Source organism: Canis lupus, chromosome 31, assembly GCF_011100685.1.
Source record: "Canis lupus familiaris isolate Mischka breed German Shepherd chromosome 31, alternate assembly UU_Cfam_GSD_1.0, whole genome shotgun sequence".
NCBI classification, from domain to species: domain Eukaryota; kingdom Metazoa; phylum Chordata; class Mammalia; order Carnivora; family Canidae; genus Canis; species Canis lupus.
The window spans coordinates 29,149,872-29,167,524 of record NC_049252.1 but is presented as its reverse complement, the minus strand read 5'-3'; the positions used below and the strand labels follow the sequence as shown (position 1 = coordinate 29,167,524).

The 17,653-nt window shown below is 39.2% G+C and overlaps 1 long non-coding RNA gene across 2 annotated transcripts in view; it reads right to left on the bottom strand.

The window, feature by feature from the left end:
* Positions 1-17,653, bottom strand: part of LOC102152930 — a 30,241-nt gene that overhangs the window by 8,798 nt on the left and 3,790 nt on the right. For both annotated transcript variants that reach the window (XR_005382310.1, XR_005382309.1), the window contains exon 4: positions 6,973-7,096. This is a non-coding gene — a long non-coding RNA (uncharacterized LOC102152930). The remainder of the gene's footprint in view (positions 1-6,972; positions 7,097-17,653) is intronic.

Sequence of the window (17,653 nt, the reverse complement as noted above, 5' to 3'; positions counted from 1 at the left end):
TTTTTATCTCAAATTCGTTCCTAATCATACACCTTTTCTGTTTTATTGTTTTGTGCCCTCTAATCAAACTGTCTGTTCTGAAGTTCAGAATAAAGACATTTTAAAATTTCCCATAGCACTCAGATGGTGATAATTATACAAAAGGGCTAAGCTTAAACAAAATATTTATTGAGAGATTAATCCTATGGTCCTATAAACTCAATATTACACAAATGTTGCAAAAAGAATTTAATAAAAACTTTTATTGAGAAAACAGCAAAATAACATACTAATGATAGGAAAAATAAAAGCACAACTGAAACTGTTTGTATGCCAACTCTTGTATAATAAAAGAGGAGCATCACTCTTCTGTAGCAGCCTCCCCAGTCGTCTCTATTGTTATAAAAATTAAAGTCTGAACTTAATGAACTTGCATAAGGTAAAAGTTAAATGACTAAGTTATAATTCATTTAAAAAATGTAGAGAAGCAAATAACCAAAAATAAAACTAAAATAGGGAAGAAACCTACTTCTAGCTGGAACTAAGAAAAGCCTCAACCTTTTATTACAATCTCTGATTAATATTATCCAGATATGATACAATGTGGATTAAATGGAAATTTAATGTGTCCAATTCCACAGGACATAACCCTAGTGCAATGGGACAAGTAAACCTGTTTGGAGAGCTATCAGAGAAGGAGAAACAGGAAGACATTGGGAATATTAGAGAGAACAGGAGAAAACTAAAAGAAGTTCTAGTTTCATGCTTGTCTTAGTCTGTTCAGACTGCTGTAACAAAAATACCATACACTGGGTAGCTTACAAACAACAGGAGTGGTGTGCCTGAGTGGCTCAGTTGGTTAAGCATCTGCCTTTGGCTCGGGTCATGATCCCAGAGTCCTGAGATCAAGCCCCACACTAGGCTCCTTGCTCATCAGGGAAACTGCTTCTCCCTTTCCCTCTGCCCCTTGCCCCCACCCCTAACTTGTGCATTCTCTCTGTCTCTCTCTCAAATAAATGAATAAAATCTTAAAAAAAAAAAAAACAGGAATTATTTCTCACAATTCTTGGGAAGTCCAAGATCAAAGTGCCAAAGGGTACAAAATTTCAGTTATAAGATATAACTACTATAACTACTATATATTAGATCTCTTTAGCCAACATCTCCCATTTTTCCCACTTCTTAGCTCCTGTCAACCACTATTCTATTCTCTGTGAATATGACTTTTTAAAAATTCCACATATAAGTGAGATCATCCAGTATTTGTACTTCTGTGTCTGGTTTATTTCACTTAGCAGAGTGTCCTCCAGTTCCATCTGTGTTATCACAAAGATGAAGATGAAAGTTCTGCACACTTCCAAACAAAAACAAAAGACTACTTATTGACAACTAAAATTAAATTCTCATCTGCAGTTTTCAAATGTGGAAAGAGTGAAACAACACTGATGGAATTCTAGAATTCTGTTTCCAGCCAAACTAGGATTCATGTATGATCATAAAAAGAACGGGCTTGGACATACAACGGTTCAAGTTATACACCACCCCATATTCATTTTGAAGAAGTTGTCTAATCCAGTGAAAAGTGATCAGAATAAAGATGACAAGAAAGGGAAGATTTTGTATATGCTAAATTTAATAGATAATATTTGTCAAGTACTTAATATGGGTCAAGCACGATAATCAAAGGAAGAGATTTTTGGAATGCAGGAAAATAGAGCCATTACATTCCCTTACCATTTCTGAGAAAATTACTTGATACTATACCAAATAATAAAGAAGAATCCAAATGAAGACATCCAAGGGAAAAAAAAAAGCATGCTGTGTAATAACAATAAGAGCCAAATTTTATTAAAAGGCGTACACTGATTCCAGTACTATTCTAAACAATTTTACATAGAACATCTCATTTAATTTTCCCAATATCACCACAGGTATGAAATATTATCCCCATTTTACAGTTAAAGAAATCAAAATATAAGAATAATTTACCCAAGGTTGTACAGTCAGAAGGGTGGCAAAGCTGATCTTTCAACCCATGAGACTGACTACACAGCCACTGTTCTTACCCATCTTTTTAATTTTGATGGTAAACAATAAAACCATCTATTCAATTATTCTAGGTGCTAAAGACACAGGAGTAAATAAAACGAAGTACTTATCTTTATCATATCTGCATTCTTGTGAGTACAAAGTCCAAACATGTATGTACTATGAAGAAAAACAATGTACAGTAAAGAGTGAATGGAAGAAACTGCTATTATTGATGGTGGTGGTGGTCAGAGAGAGAATCTCTGAAGAGACATCAGAGTAAAGACCAAATGAAGTAAGGAAGGCTGCCATGAAGCTGTGGAGCAAGTGTTCCAAGCACCAAAAAGGCTAAAAGTCTTGGAAAACTCAAGAAACAGTAGGAGGCAAGTGTGGCTGGAGTCAAGTGAATGGGAGGAGAACAGTGAGAGGTAGAAGGGCAGAGGTACCAAGAAATCAGATCACCTAAGGTCTATCGACCATTGGAAGGACCTTGAATTATATTCTAGTATGATGAGAAACAATAGGGAAAATCACCCTTTGGCTTAAAGATAAGATTGTAGGAAGGCAAAAGGGAAAGAATCAAGACAGTTAATCTATTGTGGTATGGGGCACCTGGGTAGAGAGTTGGGTAAGTGTCCAACTCTTGGTTTTGGCTCTGGTCCTGATCTCAGGGTCATAGGATCAAGCCCATCGAGCCCAAATAAAATCTTAAAAAAAAAAAAGAGTGAAGTACTGATTTAAGCTACAACGTGGATGAACCTTAAAATCATCAAGCTAAACAAAAGAGATCAGACATTAAAGGTCACGGATTGTTTGATTCCATTAGTATGAAATGTCCAGAATATGCAGATCTGTAAAGATAGAAGGTACATTTCTATGTACATTGTGGTTGCTGGGGCTCGGGGTAGGGGGAGGAGAAATGGGGCACAATTGTTAATGGATATGGAGGTTCTTTTGTGGTGATGGTTGTATGACTTTATGAACATACTAAAAAAAACCATACATTGTACACTTTAAAAAGAAGTTGAATTTTATAGTTTGTAAGTTATATCTCAATTTTTAAAATATAAAAGTAAGTTCTTAAAAAAGAGATGGAAGAAAAAAATACATTCCATTAGACATCCTTAAATTTTTAACAAACCTATTTTAGCCTACATTTGTCTATCAACATCAAGAATGAAATGGCACTTATAACTCCCTTTCCTTTCTATTATCTCCACAACCTGATAAATTTACATTACTCTTACTCTCCCTTCTCAACTCTATACATCCTGGATTTTGTTGTTGATGATGATAATGGAAATAATATAATTATTACTTGTTGAGAACTAAGTGCCAGGTACCATGTTTGCTTTATATGCATTGTCTCATGTTTCCCAAGTTCTTGACTACTACTTCAGACTACCTCTGAGACTTTTTAGGGATTTTTTTTAACATCCTTTTTCATTTTAAGTCTTCTTTAACTTTGAAATTAAGTGGTATAACTACACTATCAAAATTTTTTTTTGGTATTGGTTTCTTTTCTTTTTTTAAGATAGATTTATTTATTTATTTATTTATTTATTTATTTATTTATTTATTTATTTATTTATTTATTTATGAGAGACACAAAGAGAGAGAGGCAGAGACATAGGTAGAGGGATAACAGGCTCCCCCTGGGGAGCCTGCTGGGGGGCTTGGTTCCAGGACCCCAGGATCACGACCTGAGCCAAAGGCAGATGCTCAACCCCTGAGCCACCTAGGTGCCCCAATAGCAGAGTAATATTCCATTATATGTATATACCACATTTTGTTTATAAGTTCGTCAACTGATAGATACTGAGGATGTTTTCAGTTTCTGGATACTATGAATAATGCTACTATGAACATTCATGTACAAGGTTTTACGTGAACATATGTTATCATTTCTTGGGTATGTACCTGGGAGGGAAATTTCTGGGTCATACAGGAACTCTGTGTTTAACTTTTTGAGGAACTGTCAAAACACTCTTCTAGAGCAACTGTACAACTTTATATTCTAATCGGTAATGTATGAGGAGTCAGTTTTTCCACATCCCTGTCAACACTTCTTATTGTCTGTCTTGGGTTATAATCATTCTAGTGGGTGTAAAGTAGTATTTTGTTGTGGTTTTGATTTGAATTTCCCTAATAACTTATGATATTGAGCATATTTTCATGTGCCTGTTAGCTATTGGCATATCTTCACTGGAAAAATATCTATTCAATTCTTCGACATTTTTAAATTGGGTTATCTGTCTTTTTATTGTTGAAGTGCAATGGTTCTTTATCTATTCCGGATACTTTATCAAATAAATCACCTACAAATATTTTTTCCCAATCTGTTGCTCTTTTCACTTTTTTGATAGTGTACAGATGATGGTCCCCAACTTACAATGGTTTGATTTTGTAAAGATGATATGAAAGCAATATGCATCCAATAGAAACTATACTTCAGATTTCTAATTTTGATCTTTTCATGGGCTAGCAATATGCAGTATGATATTCTTTCACACCTGTGTTTTCTCCCAAGAGTTTTATAGTTTTAGTTCTTACATTTAGGTCTTTGATCCATTTTGAATTAAATTTTAAATGTGGTATGAGGTAGGGGGTCCACTTTCATCTTTTACAAATGTGGATATCCCAGTTCTTCCAGCTTCATTTGTTGAAAAGATTACTATTCCCCATTAAATTGTCTACACAGTCTTGTTGAAAATAAGTGTATGTTCATAAATGCATGAGTTTATCCTGAGATTCTCAATCCTGTTCCATTGCCTATGTCTATCCTTATGCCAGCACTACACAATCTTGATTACACAGCTTAGGTTTTCAAATTAGGAAATGTTAATCCTCAAACTTTTTACCTTTTTTTTTTTTCTAAATTTTTTTGGCTATTACTGATCCCTTGCATTTCTATATGAGTTTTAGGATCAACTTGTCAACTTCTGCAAAGAGCAGCAGCTGGAATTTTGATAGGGATTGTATTGAACCTGAAAATCAATTTAAGCAGTATTGCTTTTCTTTGATCCGCAACATAGATGTCTTCTCATTTGAGTAGGTCTTCTTTAGTTTCTTCCATCAATCTTTTAGAGTTTTCAGTGTGCAAGCCTTTGCTTTTTTGTTGTTGTTGTTGTTGTCAAATTTATTCCTAAGTATTTTATGAATGCTAGTGTAATATGGAATTATTTTCTTTTTAAATATTTGATTTATTTGAGGTGGGGAGAGAGTACACACATGCACATGTGGGGTGGAGGGTTGCAGAGGGAGAAAGACAAGTAGACCCCCTGAGCAGGGAGCCAACACAGGTGATCCCAGGACCCTAAGACGGTGACCTGAGCCAAAGTAAGACAATTAACTAACTCAGCCACCCAGGTGCCCCAGAATTATTTTCTTAATTTCATTTTTGGATTGTTCATTGCTAATGTATAGAAATATAAGTGATTTTTATATATTGATCTTTTATTTTTTGTGAATTCCTTAAGATTTTATATATACAAGACTTTTTTTTCCACTTAGTTCTTTAATCATGCCTCCTTTTAATTACATCTTTTAAATATATTTAACATAGCTAATTTACTTTGTATAATAAGTTCATTTTTTGTGTCTCCTCAGACTATTTCTCGTGACTTTTTTTCTTGTGTATGTGACCTACTTTCTTGTTTCTTTGAATGTCTCATAACTTTTTATTGAAGATTGGACATTTAGAATAATATAATGTAGCAACTCTGGAAATCAGAGCTCATCCCAGGTTTGTAGTTTGTTTTGCATTTGTTTGTTTATTGGATTTTCTGCACTAATTCTGTAAAGTGTATATTCTTTACTGTATGAGGCCACTGAAGTTCTGATCGATTAACCTAGTGGTCAGTTAATGATTCCACAGAGACGATTCTTTAGATGATTGGAACCAATAAGGCTCCCAGTAGCTGCCAAGAAGTTCTGTGTGTTTTAGGAGACATCCAACATTTAGCCAAACACCTTACAGCTCCATCTTAGCCAGTGGGGAGAACTAAGGACTTCTCAGGTCTTTCCTAAACACACATACCACCCTGCACAGGCACATACTCCTACATATTTGCATGGCCTTCTGCATTACCAGGGATGTGTTGGAGATTTCAAAGCCCCCATATGGACATCCATTCTTCAGCTTTTCCTTTAAGTCTTTGGGTTAGCCTATTGTTTGTCCCAACTGTTATCTGCCACCTGAAGCAGCCGTGATGTTCAATAATTGCCTCTGATTCTTTTCAACACACACCCCTGGGGAAAAGGCTGTTTGTTCTAGATGAGTTCTGAGTCAGATCAAATAAAGACAGCCTTGCAAATGGGGTCTTCCAAGGAACCATCAGACAGGTCAAATAATGACAATTCTCTGAGAATGGGGCTTTGAAGGGGCTCCAACCCCATTCTGCAACCCCCACTCCCCAGTAGCTCCCAGGCTGCTAGTTTTCACTGTGACTGCCTACAGGCTCTTGGATTTCCAGGCTGCTGCAGCGACAGGGAGGAGATATGGGAACATGGCAAGTTAAAGTGACACAAAGCTCATTGTTCTTACCAAGATTCAGCTGTTTTTCTTGAATAAATGCTCCCCAGATTGCTGCAAGGCTTTGGTTAATTTCCAGAGTTCTGAAAAAGTCGATTCTGAGATTATTTGCCAATGTTCTTAATGCTTTTATGGAAGAGAGAATTTTTAGAGGTCCTTCGCCATTTTTGCTAATGTCCTAGAATTTGACTTTGATGGAGATTTTCAAACCTCCAGAAGTGTGTCTGTTACATGTGATTATTGAACCCTTGAAATGTGGCTAATACAAATTGAGATGTACTATACATGTAAAATACATATTCAAAGGCAATACAACAAAACTTTTAATATTTTCTTCATAATTTTTACTTTGAACATATATTGATATGATAATATTTTGACTAGTTTAGATGAAATAATATATATTACTAAAATTAATTTCACTTTTTTACCCTTTTTAATGTGTATGGTAGTCAGAATCCTAAGACGATCCCAGATGTCATGGCCTCTGCGACAGCTAGAAAATTTTAAATTACATCTGTGGTTCTCATTATATTTCAACTGGACAGTGTTTGTCTAGAAAGAAAAAAAAAATTTAAACATATTAATCTAGTAAAATAAAACAAAGTATATAAAAAATTAGAAGGAAACAGTAAGAAAGAATAATAAACAGAAAATATAACACATGGCTCCCGATTGTTATTGTTGGGAGCCTAGGTAGTTCAGTCTTCTGCCTTTGGCTCAGGTCATGATCCCAGGGCTCTGTTCAGGGGAGAATTTACTTCTCCCTCTCCCTTTGCTCCTCCATACCACTTGTGTGAGCTTGCTCTCTCTCTCTTATAAATAAATAAATAAATAAATAAATAAATAAATAAATAAATAAAAAACATGATTAAATGGAATGAGACTAAACCTAGTTGTTTGTTAGATTCTAACAGAATACTCTGCAGATATTGGGAAGATGGATCACTGTCCCTGGGAGCACTCATCTGGGAGGGAGGTTTGAAGGCTAGAGTTTTAATGGGAAACGCCCTCGGGTACAACACCTGTGCAGGAGTGAAAGCAGGAGGAAAGGACAGTTAAATTGAGATGTGTTTGGAAAAAGGGTCCCAGCTAATCCCACATGCAACTCTGGAGCTGGAGAGGCTTTTCAGAGGGAAGGCTGAGCCTCTGTGCCCAGCACTGATGGGCCCCTGGATGGGAGCTGCCCCCTGGGAGAAAGCATGACTTTGAACAAGGGGAAACCCTATGGAAGGACTTAGCTGTGATCAGTCAACTTCCTGACAGCTGGGGAAATAAGTGCCTTGACTCTGAAGCAGGATCTGGGGAACATATTGTTCCATCCACTAGAGAAGTTGTGATCATCTGTGATATAGGATTCAAATCTCTGAATTAGAATTGCTTTCTCAATTTTGCCTCCCACATTTCCCAAGATTCTACAAATAGACAACAACTCCAGGTAGTTCTGACATTAGAGAAAATGATCCCACCTCCATTGAATTCCTACTGTGCCAGATGGCACCTGCCTCATTGTATAAACTTCATCTTTTTTTAGGCCACATGTCTGCTTATTTCATCTGGCTGAATTATCCCAGTGACTTTTTTCGTACCAAAAAAAAAGAAAAACAAGAAAAAAGCAGCAGACATAAATTCACGTCTTTGCATCACGAGGATAGAGTGTCTTCTCCAAATTTGGTTTTCTCAATCACCTAAACAAAGATATTGGTTAGGGCCTCTTTTCATCCTGAAAGAACCATGGAGAGTTTTCCAGGCAAGGGGAGGCATGGCATCTGTCACCACCTATGTGGGCAGGGATTTATTTTAATTGCCCCATAAGCTGAAGTGACAGGTATTGAACAGTCAAGGTAATAACAGGCATCTACCAATAAGAATGGACACAGGTCCTTGGGGGAGGTTCTGAAGTGTCCAGCTAGTGGTTATTTGACAACCGGCATGAAAGCAGTTCACTATTTTAACAGACTGAGATGTACCTCCCAAATAGTGACCCTGGCTGCAGGTGCAAATGCAGACACATGGAGGGAGGGCAGGTCATGGAGCTTACTGGCTGAATCAATGGCTCCAAATCCAAACTGACCTAATGATTCTTCTCACTCAATCTCTGGAACACGTCAGGTGGATATGAAAGCACACAGCAAAATCATTCAACTATGACTCGCCCACTTCTTTCCCATGATCCAATCTGACTCACCAGCATCTGTAGGTTTATCACAGCACTCTGCTTCAGCAAAGATAGAGGTGCACAAAATAAGGGACAAACAGCACCCCCTTGATTGAAAGTCCGTGTGTTCGCTGTTGTCTCCAAAACACCAGGAGTGGGAGGCAGGAAGAGGAGGGTGGGTTTTTTATTACACTTTAAAATGCCACCGGACTTGTGGTAAATTGAAACATTGTTTTAAGGAATTGTAGGTATTTCCAGGCAGGAGAAATATGAGATCAGTTTGATCACGGTAATGTTGACTTTAATTTTAACTAGTGTTCCTTGGGCAGAAATCTAAAACTATTGTAGACAAATGGATGTTCTAAAACACCTAACCGTGGGCAGAGCACTAAAGGTTTAGGACGTGCTGTTGCTCTTTATTTCAATACAAATAGGAATAAAAAATTGCACAAACTGCCTCTTTGCATCTTATATGACCTTGGCCATTAGGACCCCTTTACAGACTAAATCAGGCCATGAACATCTTCAAGGCCTAAATCTCCCTACCAGATACAACCTCCCCATGGGCATCATGCTCCTCTCTGAATAACAAATTTTTCATCTGGTATCTGCCTTCTGACTAGGTAACCAACTCCCCTCCCTGAGTACTAATCTCCTCCCTGGGTACCACCTGCCTCTCTGGGTTCTAATTTCCTTACTGGGTGCCATTTTCTGCCAAAGACAAGTCCAGATAGTCTCAGAGTTAGGATGATTCAACTTAAGGAGTTTTTTGACTTTATGATGGTGCAAAAGCAAAATGCATTCTGTAGAAACTATACTTTGAATTTTGAATTTTGCTCTTTTTCCAGACTAAGAATATGTGGGCCCATTCTCTCTCATGATGCTAGCCCATAGCAGCTGCCACTCCCAGTTAAGCCACATGATCACAATCACAAGGGTTAACAACTGACACACTAACAACTAATTTTTCACTTTGAGTACAAATAGTCAAAAATTGCATGAAATAGCTAACACTTTATTATAAAATTGGCTTTGTATTGATGGCTTTGCCAACTGTGAGCTAATGTAAGTGTTCTGAGTGTAAGCTGGCTGGGCTAAGCTAGGATGTTTGGTAGATCAGGTGTATTAAATGCATTTTTGACTTTGGATATTTTCAACTTACAATGTGTTTATCAGGATGAAACTTCATTGTAAGTCAAGGAAAATCTGCCTAAAAGAGTCTTCCCTCCCAACCAAGAACAATAATCACCCAGGGGTATATGGCCTCAACAGTCAACCAAACATTGTCATTCCCAAGATCTCCTCTGCCCCTCACCACCACCCTGGGAGGAGGTGAGAGTGACATTCTCTGGTTTACAGGTGAGGACAAGAAGACTCAGCAAGAGTAAATGACTCCATTCAACCTGAAGAGGACAGGCATGTGCTTACACCCCACAAGTGCTTGCACATTTCAGAACCACAGGATGCGGGTTCTTAGGATGCCAACTTGGAAGGAGACAGGAGAATGTAGGCAGCTAGAAGGAGTCACTCAACTGTTTCCCTACCTAACATCCAGGTAGGGTGAAAAGGTAAAGACAAGAGGTAGGTATAGGTCGAGCACGTATTAATATGCCTGGCACAACAAATGGCTGATGTTGTTATGAATCCAATACAGAAGATGCTCTGGGTAGAAAGTCTCATCAAAACCCTGTGTAGCACTTTCCATGCCAAGGTGAGTTTACTGAGTGGTTCCACCTCTTCCTTGGCATTAAGCCTGGTAGCCTGTCCAAATACCTTCCTTTGCAAGGCTATGTACCTACCACACCTCCCATGGAGGATTTACTTCTGTGCAAACTCATGCCCATATCACATGCTGGGCTCACATTCCAAAGCTATTACAACTGCAGGGCAGGGAGAGGACTTATACCACCATATAAAAGAGGATTCCCAGGCCAACATCTAGCTGAACCTGGCATCATAACCAGTCACTGCTAAAGGACCATCTCCAAGCTCCAGGACTAACATTTAGGATGGGTCCACCCCACTGATGTTATACAAGACTCTTCTTGGCCCCTAAAAGGTCATAAATAATAGCCAGGGTCTTGAATTCCCAACAATCTCAGTACAGCTAGCAGACCAAGATGTATACAGATATAAACTCATTGGTTCTGAAGGTGTGCTAGAACACAACATGGGCTCACATGGAAGGTGTGTATGTGGAAGTTTATGTGCTATACAAATATCACTACATGGTATCATAAATGGAAAGAAATGAGAGAAGTATTTTAGCAAGCTGATGAACCATTTTTTAAAGATCCATAATCTGAACAAATGTGAAGATTGTGGGAGGATAAACCAGCTGACCCCCAAATTCCAGATCCTCTTTCAAGTGTCAAAAGTTGGCTCACCAAGATCACATCTGGAAACAACCACCTCTTTGTTCTCAAGCTTAACCTCAGAAGGCTTCTGGAATCTAGAAGGATCAGGGTTGGCAGTGGCCCTGGCACATTTTCCTTAGGTGAAGAAAACAAAGAAAAAAAATAACAAAACAGCCCCCTATCCCCAGATAAAACCCAGAAACAGATCCAGCAGTTTTTCCCTCTCCTTCCCTGATCCCCTTCCTTTGAGTGTTTTATCAACTACTGTAGTGGGCGGTATCTGGGCTACCGGTGTTTTTCTACTTACAGGAGTAAGAAAATTCCATTAACTGAAGAATAATATGGTTGACTGCCCCAATGGGAAAGGCATTCAGCATACTGCGTTCTTGTTTCCTGTGTCCCTCTCAGGACCCTGAGGTCTAGACTTGCTGGCTCCTGCTCCCCAGGTTGTCCAGGCCTCTGGGGTTGTGACTCCCACCCACAGAGAAAGTACAGTGCGTGCTAATGGGGAGCACAGGAACAGAGGGAAGAGAAAAGTTAGGATGGGGGCAATTAGGCAGGTGAACTATTTCCTTTTCAAGAAAAGAAAATAAAGAAAAAATACAGGCACAAATCTACATTAGAGCTCATGTTGAGGGCTCTGGAAATACAACTGAGGTCTGGAACCATCCTGAAAGGACTCAGAAATCGCACCCACCAATAAGCTGGGGTGAAAGATTTTGGGGTGAATGACTTTAGCTTTCTTCTTCGTTTTAAGGGTATCAGGTCTCATTCTTCATTGGTGTAAAATGGTACAATCACTTGAGAAAACTGGAAGTTTCTTATAAAGTTAAACAGGCAGCTACTCTATGCCCCAGCAATTCCATTCCTAGGTATATTTAACCAAGATAAATAAGACATACATCCACACAAAGACTTACATAAGAATGTTCCTAGCAGCTTTATTTAAAATAGTCCCAAGCAACAACACCCCAAATTCATCAAGAGATGAATGAATAAACAAATTGTGGTATATCCACACACTGGAATTATATAAGTTTCCTTGTGTCACTATAACAAATTACCACAAACGTGGTGGCTTAAAACAGCACGAATTATCATTGTACAGTTCTGGAGAGCAGAAATCTGTATTGAATCTTTCTGGGCTAAAGTCAAGCTGTGGGCAGCACTGGCTCCTCCAGGAGAGAATCTGTGTCCTTGCCTTTCCCAGCCTCTAATGGCCTCCTATATTCCTTGGCTCGTGGCCCCTTCAAAGTGCACCACCTTGATCTGTGCTTCTGTAGTCATATTGCCTTCCCCTCTCAGGAGGTAATTCTCCCTCTTTTTCCTCTTCCTGTGATTAGGTGTAGGACCTACTTGAATCATCCAAGCTAATCTTCCCATCTCAAGATTCCTTAGCTTAATCACACCTGCAAAGTCTCTTCTGTAACATAAAATAAGATTCATGGGTTTTGGGGATATGTTTGAGGCCATTACTCAGTCTATCACAGGACTATACCACCTAGAAACAAAAAAGGATGAGCTGCTGATACAACATGGATGGATCTTGAAAGCTGTTTGTTGAATGAAAGAAACAAGACAAAAAAAAAAAAAAAAAGAAAGAAAGAAAGAAAAAGAATAGAAAAGAAAGAGAACATCTTTATGATTCTATTTTATGAAGTTCTAGAACAGGCTAGCCATGTTGATAGAAATCATAAAAGTGGTTGCTGGGAAGCAAGGGAATTTACTAGAAATAGACACAGAGAACTTTGAGACACAGAGAACATGAAAATGTTCTATACCTTGACTGGAGAGTTAGTTGATTACTTGAGTGTACACACTTATCAAAATGCCTGGAACTATATACTTTAGATCTGCGCATTTAACTGTATCTAAATTGTTCCTCAATAGAAAAGAGTGTTGAGGGAAAGTAGATAGCAACGAGGAGGATTAAAAAAAGAAGGAGGAGGACAAGGGACAGAAAAGCAAAGCCCAGTCTATGTAGGGAACACATTTTCATCCCTCATTATCAACTAGAACGAGCTTCCTGGCATGAAAAGAGCTGGGCCACAGAAGAGGGAGGTGAGCTATCCTGTAGCCTCTTCTAGGCATCTACAGTGCCCAAAGCCATTAGTCTAGTTTAAAAAAACTTATAAGACAAGACACCCAATGGAAAACCCCAAATATATTGAACACTTCCCTCCTCTCACAGGAAGTGAGAAAATAACCATATTTTTTACATATCAACCGTTTTCACTTTTTGCACTCCCTGCTAGGATTTGTGCATATTTCTGTACATCTTTTACATTGTTGTTATGGCAAAGGGATCATTTACCTTCTGCCTTTTTCTTTCAAGAACATGCTGCTATTTTGTTAGAGGATCTTCATGAGCATCCCTTTTGATCATTGGATGATAATATTTCACTGAATGGTTGATTTTTCACCAGATAATTCACTTAGCCTTTTCTTTCTTATTAGACATTTAGGCTATTTCGTTTTTCTCCCTTTAGAAACATCATAGAGCACTGGTTGCCTTTGTTCTTCTTTTAAATTATTTAAGAAGTGAATATTGAAATAAGAAATCAAGAAGAGGAGAAAGGAATAGGAAAGTAACCACTAGCCCAGAATTTAGAGCTCGAGGGACCTCCAGAATTATCTGGTTTAAAATCCTAGTTTTACGGAAGAGGAAACGGAGTGAGGCCAGGGCAAAGGAAAGGCCAATGCCACACTGCAGCTAAGTCTCAGAGCGGAGACTCCAACTCGGAGCTTCTGACTAATGTAGTGCTCTTCGGTTCAAACAGAATAAGCACAAGCTACACTTTGCCTTGCCTACACAGCAAGCACTGACAAATTTCTCCTGTCTAAACCTGTCATAAAATTGCTGCCTGGGTCAATTGTGAGAGAAGCAACAAACAAAAAAAGGACAGTTGGTCAAAGCCCATGTTAGCATGAGAATAGAGTTTGAGCTACCTTTTAACTCAGCTATAAAAGAGAAATATGGCTGAAAAATGGAAAGAAGTTACTTTTCTTTGCATTTGTGTGCTTGGGAGATGCTCTGAGCACATGGCCGTTAAAAATAAAAGATCATTGGCTCTCAATTACTGTACTAATAGCAGGAAACCCTGCCATGATCATACAAAATAGGCTATGCAAAAATAATTTACAAATGCTTTACATAATTTTCCGGCAGCAGATTCACTTTCTTAATTATGTTTATCATAAAACTTGTTTCTAGAATATTCGACTGGAAATAGAGAGTGGCTTGATCATGCTAGGTGCAAGAGGAAGAAGGGGAGAATGACTATTTACAACGTGCCTATTTTGTGCCAGGCAATAAACTAGATTTTACGTATTCTCTCTCATGGATTTTTAACCCCAGTAAACAGGAATCTGAGGCTCAGATGGATTAAGTAACTTTCCCAAGGTCACCCAATTAGGCCAAAGTCAAGCTTCCATTCCAGCACTGTCTGAAGTGGAAACCCACGTGTTTTTACCTCTACCAGGAAAATCCGATCAAATTTTATTCAACAAATATTTATTTATGTGCCATCTAATTTTCAAATCCCGTTTGCTAGGTAACAAGAGCATAAAAATAAATAAGAGAAACATCACTGGTGGACAGTACACAATGCTAGCAGATAGAATCAATCACACATAGTAGGTCACACATAAATATTTGATAAATGAGGGAATAAAGTCTCTTAGAGAGGTTGTGAGGCAGCTCACATCCTTACGTCAATGATAGACTTTAAATGCCAATTGGCATAGTTACATTCTTGATTGTTTCTTAGAGAATGTGAATTTCATGCAAAAATATTCAGTCCTACTCTAATTCTGAGACAAAAAGTATTTTGATTCCCATTTCCCAATGGGGCTGCAAAAAGAAGATTAAGGTGAGTTTCCTAAAACCCAGGCCAGCTTGTTATGTTCTAACCTGTTTGCCTGAAATGAATTATAATAATCTAAGGGCAATAACTTGTCTATGTAATTAAATTTAAGGTTTCTGAATGGGGATTTTTTTTTTTGGTTGTAAGTAACAAAAAACTCATATTACCAATTCAAAAACCTTTGACAATAGGAAAAGTTTGTCATCTCTCATTTAGAAAAATATCTAGAGAAAGTGCAGCCACAAGCTGTTAAATTGTCCTCTTCGTGACGTCATCAAGGACCCAAATTTCTTGCATCTTCTCCCTCTTTTATCTTCAACAAGTCAGATTAATAGCCCTCATGGTTGTATGTTGGCTGCCGTAATTCCAGGCATCACGTGCTCTAGCAGAGACTTGCTATGCCCCATCTAGTTCCATTCTTCTATCTGGACACACAGAAAGGCTACATTTCCCAGTTTCCCTTATTGTTAGTTGGCGACATATGACTGGATTCCGGCCACTGAGATGTGGGCCAAAGGGCTGAGCCGAGCCCCATGTGCAATCACCCACTGTCTTGCTTCCCCTCCTACAAGCAATAGATGTAGCAACATCACAAGGTAGAAGGACCCTGGATCCCTGAATCTGCCCTTGAGGAGAGCCTCTGACTCATCGAACAAGATGTAAAGGAATAGGCCACTGGAGTCTTGGGCTGGTTTGTTCTAGGAGTTGTCAGTAATTACCCTAACCCTCATGCAGAAGGAGAGAAGTAGCATCTTCCCTAAGTGATGGGTTCTTGACACAGGGGCTCAGTCAGGAGGGAAAGGGGGTGAGTGGAAGAAGCATTCACAAGCTCTGCTACACCCCACTTCTTGCTGGGGTTTTATGATGCTTAACAATCCTCTGTGTCCCTTGTCAGCCCTCTTGGTCTGCCCATTGGCTGTTGCCAGCCTGTTTTCACTTCTCAAACCTCCCATTGGCCTTCCCCTGCCTACCCTAAGGATGGCCCTACACTCTGGCTCCAAGAGGGCTACCCAGAAGATTAGCTTGGCTTCCTGCATCCAAACCTCCAGACCCACCCATGTTTTCGCTGAGCTCACTAGCCCTCCACTCTGGATCTCATACCCAACCCATTCACAACAAATTCTTCCCTTTCCTGTATTTTCAGAAAAGATTTTCTTCTCTTTTTTTAAAAGATTTTTTAATTATTTATTTGAAAAAGAGAGACAGAGATAGCAACAGAGAGAGAGCATGAGCAGGGAGGAGAGGGAGAAGCAGGCTCCCCAATGAGCCCAGAGCCCAACTTGCTACTCAATCCACAGGGCCCCAGGATCATGACCTGAGCCAAAGGCAGACACTTAACCCACTGAGCCACCCAGACACCCCAAAAGGTTTTCCTCTCTAATGACCATTTCCATCAGTTCTTTAATATGATCACATTCTTGTATTAAAAATAAAATCACACGAACACCTTGTAGCCCCACTGCCCTCTCTTTTCCTTCCCTCCCTACCAGATTTTTTGGAAGAGCTGCCTATGCTCAGTCTCCACTCCCCACTGTGGCTCTACTGCACCCTAAGACCTAGAGCCCCCCTACTGTTATACCAAACCTGCTCTCACCATGGTTTCCCATGACTTCCTTGTCACTAAATCTGGTGGACACATTCCCTTCTTGTATTAGTTTCTTAGGGCTGCTGTAACAAATTGCCACAAATTACCAGTGTCTTAAAACAATAGGAATTTAATCTCTCACAGTCCTGGAGGCTAGAAGTCCAAAATCAAAGGGTCACCAGGGCCATCCTCCTCAGAAGGCTCCAGAAAAATATCCTTCTTTGCCTCTTCTAGCTTCTGGTGGTTGCCAACACTTTTGGGGTTTGGCTAGTAGCTGCATCAACCCAATCTCTGCCTCAGTCTTTATACTACTTTCCTTGTGTTTCTTGGTGCACATACTTCCCTCAAAAAGAACACTAGTCATTGGTTCAGGGCCCACTCTAAAATCAAGTATGACCTCATCTTAACCTGACTACATCTACAAACACTCTACTTCCAAATAAGGTCAATTCACAGAGGGTTAAAGCTTCAACATATTGTTGGGGGAACACAATTCACACCCACAACACTTTCATATCTAACTTGACCTGGAAGTGTCCCTTCTCTCCTTGAGACATCATCTATTCCCAGTCTTCCTTGGACCTCTCTGAAATCTGTTTCTCACATTACTTCTTGGTCTTCTCTTCCTCTGTCCATCCTTCTAATATTGGTGTCTCTCAGGGCTTTGGCAACTTTCTTTTCTCTCTCACCTGGTTGAAAGGCCCATCCCGAAAACTCATCATGTTCATCTGAAACCTGACCCTCCTATCGTCTCGCCATCTCATAACTGGCACCACCATGCATGGAGCCTCTTGAATGGGCCTCCATTCCTGAGCACTGAGCCTTCCCTTTCCCACACTCCCCATTGCCAACCAACCATTGAGGCCTATCAGTTCTGCTCCCCAAATACCTCTCCCTACGCTGCAATGGCCCTTGTTCAAGTCACCATTATCTTGCTCCCTGACCATCATAAGAGATTTCTCATAGTCTCCCTGTCCCCAGCTTTTATCAACACTTTCTTATTAAGTACTTCTATTGTCCTTATCACCCTCTGAACAAATTCCATACTCTTTAACTTGGCTTACAAGGACCTTTATAATCTGACCCTACCTAATCCTAGACTCATCTCTTTATATTCCATCCTCACATGTCAATACTGTTAATATT